General features: G+C 49.2%; 1 long non-coding RNA gene across 1 annotated transcript; it reads right to left on the bottom strand.

Moving 5' to 3' along the window:
- Positions 1–449: 449 nt before the first annotated feature.
- Positions 450–6407, bottom strand: LOC128398478 (uncharacterized). Its single transcript, XR_008327141.1, has 3 exons — positions 5883–6407; positions 4690–5635; positions 450–842 (listed from the first exon to the last, which is right to left on the bottom strand). It is a non-coding gene; the product is annotated as an uncharacterized LOC128398478 (long non-coding RNA).
- Positions 6408–7430: the final 1023 nt, after the last annotated feature.

The raw sequence follows: 7430 nt of genomic DNA on the forward strand, positions 1-7430 counted from the left end.
AGGTGGACATGGGGGGGGGGAGAAGAAAACAGGCTCCATTGCGCGCCCCCTCGCCAAAGAATCCGGACCTGCTCAGCGGCCTTAGGTGGTCGTCGGCTCCTGCTCAGCACGGGCGAATCCATTCATTTCGGGAAGGGCAGCAGGAGCCAGGGATCCCTCTCCCTCTATCTGCCTCTCTCAATATCGCAGAGATGGGAGAGCTTTAGCTCTGCTTTTCCTTTTGAAACGCCTTAACCTCCCCTCCCCATCCGTATCATCTGCGACCTCCCGCTCCTTGCCACATTTAGCAAGATTCAGCGACGACATCGTTGCAAGTAAATGTCTGAACATAGATGTGCCTTTCTGAATTATTTGCCCTTTCTTGGGAGATCGCAATCTTCGGGCTGGGGCTTGCTTTTGGGTACAGAGTCTGACACTCCCACCCCCAAACAAATACCACTACATTGCTATTGTTGACACCATCGTTATTTTTAGGTGGTAGTAGCGATACTAGTAGTAACAGTAACGGTGACGGTAATTTTTAATTCACAGACTACGTCTGTGATACGTCCAGATCCCGGGCGACTTATTATATTTACAACTGGGAATGTTTAATAGGAGAAAAATGCGATGCCCTCTGGGATGAAAATCTCAGCTAAGAGGCACTGAAGTCAGTAAGGCTGCATGGGCGCCTTTACGACCCGGGGAAACAGAGAGGTCCGGGAGGCCAATGGAAATCCCAAATTCACAGTCCGTTTCCTTTAGTTCATTTCCTACGACGTGGCTGCTCGGGAATGAGGGAAGCCCTCTCAGGCGCGGCACCTGGCCTGGTTTTCCTTGTTGAAGGCAGGCCGCCTCGGCGCCTGTTGGAAGAAATTTCCATTCATTTAAAGAGAAATGCAAGACAAGTTGTACGTGTGTATATATATCTATCTATATATATATCTACTACCAGAGACAACCAGACAGCGAGTATTCGTCTGGGAAAACCAGACACAATCGACGGGTTTTCGATGAAGATCTGCACACTTTAAAAATGCGAGTGAAAAACAGGCCACTTGATTGTGAATCGGCGTGAAACAGACGGAAGGGTTTTCAGTAACTTCCCCCCGCGTGATCGAGGACCCAAACGGAAATAAATGTACAAGCTTTCTCTCTCCCCCCCCCCATGGAAAAAATAGAACCGCCCATTTCCCAGCAAATTTGCAGAAAACAAACCAGGACTTTCTGACCATCTCTTGACCTGATCAAGGAGCCTTGCATATGTTGCAGCCACATTGTGGCTCTTAGTGCTGCAGTAATAATATAAAATATTATTTTTTTAAAAAATTCTAAATGTGCTGTATCTAGGGCTAAAAACAACCCATGTTGGCGGTAGGGTAATCCAAAAAGAAAGAGGTCGTCCCGAAAATATTCCAGTGGATTACAAGGTTATGAGACAGGTCAGGATAGCGCACAAAAGGGAAATTCGGGATGCGCACACAGCCGAGGGCTGCTTGGCTGGGCTCCCTTCCCTTTGCAAAGCGCGAAGGGGCATTTACTCGCGGGTCGATCCCCTCGATTTCCACGGGGCTTGCCTTCGAGGAAACCCGCTCAGCGCGCTGGAGGTCGAGGGGATTTGCTCGCCAGGAGAAGGCGCCCGGGATCTGAGCTGGGGTCCGGAGGAACTCCGTCGCCCGAAACTTTATGATTCTTTTTACTTGGAAGCAGCGGTCGGGGGCGGGAGAGCACTCGCTTCCGGGGTTGCAAGGGCGTTTGCCCCCCTAACCCCTGAGGACCACCTCGTGTTCAGTGGGTCTTGGGGGGGCAGGAGAGGGTGAGGTGAGGTGGGGGCAGAAATTAAATCGGGGGATCCGATTTCTCAACCCGGGAAAGGCGCGCTGGGAATCAAAGCGGCGAGGAAGGCAGGGAACCCTCCCTGGGGCTGGAAGGCATTAAATATTGCCGCGATCGAGGTCTGTATCCTGAGCCAAGGAGAGGATCCCCCTTTCTCTCTCTCTCGTTGGAAAGGCGGCTTTGTGGGCTGGGAAACCCCGCGATTCTCCGCTGTGGGGCTGGAAGGGGGGTGGGGAAGGTGGAGGACGGGGGGAGAGCGCGAGAGAGCGCTGCGCTAGTCCATCTTTGAAGCCTGCGCGCTCCCCGTCTGGGCTGCAACCCAGAGGTGAGTGGCCTCTCCAGGCTGCTGCATCTCGGGGGTGAAAAAGCCGAGAGGGCTTTGTGCTTCGGGAGGCGGATTAAGGAGGAGCGCGCTGGGAGCTGCCTTCTCCCCAAATCCCAGAAGGAGAGAGGGAGAGGGGTGGAGGGAGGGGGTCAGCTTCCCCCCTCCCCGGGACTCGCTCTTTTTTGTTCCGGCTGGGGCCCAACAAATGCTTTTGTCTCCGGCCGGGCACCTCCCCCAGGGTGCGCCTGGGTGCAAGAGCGCGTGGCTCGGATCCCTGGCGGGGCAGGAGGGGGTCGTGGAGCTGGGGGGGGGGCACATGCCTGGGACCCTCCTCCACGCCAAGGAGGAGGAAATCTCAAGAGCCACCGCTGCTGCCAAGCCTGTGTGTGTGTGTGTGTGTGTCCTGCCCGCTTCTCCGTTTCCTCCAGCCGTTTGCTTACTACCTCTATTTCCGACCTTGCTTTGGGGAAATATAAAGCGCAGCCTCGGGTCTCGTTTGAATGGCAGGTCCCAGCCTCTGGGATCGCGCGAAGTCATAAAAAATAATGAAAACAAGCCCCAGCACATGTGGGGAGAGAGCGGGCGTGCTTGGGAGTGGGGCTGCAATAAAGAGACTCCGCTTCCCACCCTGGCGCGACGATCGCTCGGGTGGGGACTGCCCAGCCCAGGCGGCCTCCTCGCAGGGGTGTTGTGAAGGTACAATGGGAGAAGGGATTTTGACGTGGAGGAAGGGCGGGGATGCAGCCAGCCAGGAAAAACCATCCTCCTCCTCGCCCGTAAGGAGGGGCAGCCATCCAAGCAGCGCACGTCTGGGATAAGGGGACCCCATTGCCCAGCCCAAAGAGATGGATTTCAGGAAAGCCACCTCCCGGGTTTAGACAGGAAGAAGGGCATGATGGGAGTTCTTGGTAGGGATCGATGACCCCTTTCCCTTTTCCAGGGTTTTCCCTCCCTCCCTCCCCAGCAGCCTGACATCATCTTCCTTCCTGAACAGCTAATCGTTCTTTTTCTCCTCAACCCAAGTCCTTTCCGCAAAACTCTTACAAGGGGAGGAGCCGTAGCTGCGCTGTGATGCAAACTCTTGGCGTGCAAGGAGGTACCGGTTCGGTTCTCGGCACCTTCAGCCTGAGCTGAAATTCTGCAGAGCGGCTGCCTGGCAGTGCAAACAAACCACACCGAGCTGGATGGACCACAGAGGTCTGATTCTGTCTAAGAAACTTCCTGGGTTCCAGCTCCCCTGCCCCGCAATCTTCCCCTTCTTGTTTTCTGCCCTGGGTTGACTGCATCAGCCTAAATACATGGGTTCAGGGAAACAGATTTCTCAAGAAGTGTACACACACTATACATTTCCCCCAAAGTGTCCCCAGGTGTGCTGGGAACCGTAGCTGTGTGAGGGCAAACTACAGTTCCCAGGTTTCTTTGGGGGGGAATGTCCTTTAAAAGTGTACCATGGAAGTGGAGATGGGGAGCGGTTTTATTGGCTAAGATAGCTTGAAGCGAGCTCCTGGAGAGCCCTGCTCTCACTCCAATAAATTAAGTTAAGGATGCCAGAGATAAAGGCAGAACAGCCACTGCCACCACTCTTCATCTCCCATACATGTGGGAATTTGTTGAGAGAAATGCTAACAGCTTCCTATTCCTGAGGAAAAGGACTGGTCTGCCTTGAGATCTGGGTGGGACTCTGCATGTACCTGAAGGGCACTTCTGCTGGTCCTCCTGGCTGAGGACTAGAGAATGTGTATTGGGAAACAACCTGAAGCCTGGTTTTATACTGGGATACTTTCCACACTTCCCTCTCTCTCAGCCTCCTTCCAACTTGGAGTTTCTGACCTGGAACAGAGAATGACTGCTCTACATTGGTTGTCTTTGGCCTCTCCAAAAAAATGGTCTGCATCATCCTATAAGTTGTTCCTGTGTCCCCCAAACCCCAGTGCTTTGAAAAGAGTTGTTGAGTGCAGCTGCAGATCGGTATTCCATGCCTATGGAGATTGAATAAATTTTAATAATAACAGTTGCTGTCATGATTGTTTTAAACTGAGTGTTCATTTTAATATTGATGGTGTGTTTTAAATTGTCCACAGCATTTTGTGTTTTAATTAGAAAAGTGGGGTAGAAATTAATAATGATGATGGTGATAACAAGAGGTGGCGATGATGATGGAAGAGGAGGCGGCGAACAGAACCTAGGAGCCCTGCTTGACCCGAGAAATGGGGAGGAAAGGATGCTGGACAATGTTGTGTTTGGGAAAGCTTTGGCCTTCCAGATGTTGTGACTACAACTCTCATCATCCCTGACCTTTCTCTGCGCTGACTGGAGCTGAAGTCCAGAAACAGCTAGACGGCCACAGGTTCCCCATGCAGCAGACACTCACTAGAATTGGTGGAGCTTCTAAGAGGTCATGGGGGTTTGGCCAACAAAAGGTCATGAGGGCGTAGCCAATTTCTGGTTTCTCCCCATCCTTCTTCCTTACAAAGATACCATGGTGGGTCCCTTAACTATTTGTAAAGCAGCAATGCTTAGCACCTAACTATAAGCTGAGAATGTCTTACTTTTGTTCAGAAGGGGCCCCTCCAGTCACAATTGCTTCTTTGCTGGGAGAAAAGTTGTTTTCTTCTCCACCTGCTCTGATTCTCTCCATGTCCTCATCCTTTGGAAAGAAACAGGGGACGCATAATCATAGCAGCTTTGTTAATACTTAGCACCCAAGTGTTCAGAATGAGGCCCTGCTGCCATAATTTCTAGTGTGGACTCATGCCACAACTGCTTGTTATCCAGAGGTAAACATGGCTGAATTCCATGGGGATTGCTTCCCAATAAGAATGTACAGGATTGCAGCATGAATGGGTTAATATTAAAGATACCCCACAGGACTTTTAATAAGGGACCCTATTAATTTCCAGAGCTATGGAAAAATATTACTCCCTTCCACAGCTTACTCATTTCTACGTCTTCCTCACCGGAATATGGAATAAAATGCATTTGCTAGCCTCTAAAGTGCCAACTGAGTATTGTTTCATTTCTGCTCTAAGTCACGGCTAAATAGCAACCCCTTTGATTGAAAGAATATGAGAAATGTACCACACACCACCAGTGACAGAGGAGGACTTTTAAGTCTCCAGATCCTCTATCTATTGTCTTTCTTTTTTAAATGTATGGAGACAAGGAGGCTCTTGCCAATTGACTTACGGAGAAGTTAGTGTGATGAAGCCTAAGGGGTTTAACTTATAATATCAACTCCTCCTTGCAAACCACAACCTCCTTTCACATACTTGAGGAGAGGAGACATAATTAGGAACTATGAGCCTCATAAATAAATCCCAGGAGCATGCAACAGGGTGCACCTTCCTCAAACAATGAAGAACTTGTTTGTAGTTAATAAGGTGATTCCACAACAGACAGTCTTTGCATAAACAGTACATTCACCACAGCAGAAGATTCGGCTGAGTCAGGCCAAAGTCCCATCTGGTCCAGCATCCTGTTCTTACAGTAGCCAAACTAACAAAAACAAAAACCCACAGTATTTTTAAACTTAAAGAAAAACAGGAACACAAAACCTCAGTATTTCCCACCTCAAATCTAGACACACACAAACCCTACGGTTGCAATAACACTCAAGTGTTGATAGCTGCCACACACAGAGAAGCCATCCACAATTTATTCTCCCAACCCTTCAACCCCATTCACAAAAATAACTGCTAGTAGTGCCTAAGCAAAAAAGTACATCGAATGGAAAGATACTCACACAATCTCTCCACCACTGCTCTCTCTCAACAAATATTCATAATAAAAAAGCTGCTCAAGCTAGCAACCACACCCTTCTCCTACAAAGAATGTGCGTTGTGATGTGGGTGTGGCCTTAGGAAACAGCTCTGAGCAGGTTCGGACTGCTCTTAAAGGCAGCCCTCCTAGACCAATACTGTGAATGCAGGTTAGCCCTCATAACAACAGATGGAGTGCAAGGCTTCACACTGGGCACTCCTATCAATCACATGGTTCTTCTGCTTAGGGGCATATGGGAGGGGCTTTTTTTGCCATAGCTATACTTTGGGATTGGCTGAGGAGTGCAGGGATCTGATTGGCCCAATAACGGTAGATTGACAGAAATGTTTGCGGAGCTTCTCTAAGTTCAAATAAAAATATAACGTGTGTGTGTGTGGGACAGGAAAGAGTGTGCAGACCCTCCAAGTGTCCCTATTTTCCAGGGACGTCCCTAATTTAGAGAAGTTGCCCGGTTTCCGATTTGATCCCGGAATGTCCCACTTTTTCTTAGGATGTCCCTATTTTCTTGGAGAAATGTTGGAGGGTATGCGTTTGAAATTTGGGTTTGTTTTTTTCTTAATTGCTTGTCGTTCTCCTAGTGCACCAGCCTCCCCTGCTTGATGTTCAATAGCTGCCCCCGGGGAAGTCGACAGAGAAGGCAGGAAGGCAACTGCCCTCTCCCGTTGTTGCTCCCCATCAGCTAGTATTCACACGTATGCTGCCTGTGAACCTGCAAGTTGCACTGAGCACTTGAAGCTATTGATAAACGCATCCGTCAGGAATTGGTCTAATCTCTTTAAAAAAGCAAACTAAGGTTGCAATCCTAACCAGGTCCGATTGAGTTCAATGGAATTTACTCCCAAGTAAATGGAATTAGGATTGCAGCGTTAAGTGAATGTATTTCTGCGCATGGTCAGAAGCACTCACGAATTTCATTCATGGAGCTAAGTAAAGGTTATGGAGCAATCCTCGACGAACCCTAAACGGGCTGCACCCCGCTGGTTTCTAGGACGTGGGAGATCTTCAGAAGAACAGGAGAAACAGATCTGGACAGGAAATCTCCCCTAACCATGCTATGGGAAGAAGATACCAACTCAAATAAGCCTGGAAGAGTTTTGGCTGACACTTAGGTCCCCCCACCCGCCTTAAAATTCCCACAAATCCGTGAGGGAATGTGCCGGGAAAATGTTTGGCATTAGCTGGCAAAGAGAATGAATGAATGAATGAATGAATGAAGGCGATCTTTCTTTTTTGGAAGGAAGAGAAGCCAATTAAAACGGTCCCTCAAAGCTACCCGTAGTTCCCCAAATCTGACATTGTTCTAACCTCATAATCAGACTGCCTTTGCTTTATATAACATTGAAAGGGAGAAGGCTTGATTCTCTCTCTCTGTCTCTCAGCCCGTGTGAGTGAATGATGGGGAAAGGAAAGGGAGAAAAAGGTGAGGAGAAAACAGAAGGGGTGAAATATACACAAGCTCCTAGTCTTTATCCTGGGGTTACTTACCTTTGGATATACCTTTAGATAACTG

The sequence above is a fragment of the Podarcis raffonei genome, chromosome 12 (genome assembly GCF_027172205.1).
Source record: "Podarcis raffonei isolate rPodRaf1 chromosome 12, rPodRaf1.pri, whole genome shotgun sequence".
In the NCBI taxonomy this organism is placed as follows: Eukaryota; Metazoa; Chordata; class Lepidosauria; order Squamata; family Lacertidae; genus Podarcis; species Podarcis raffonei.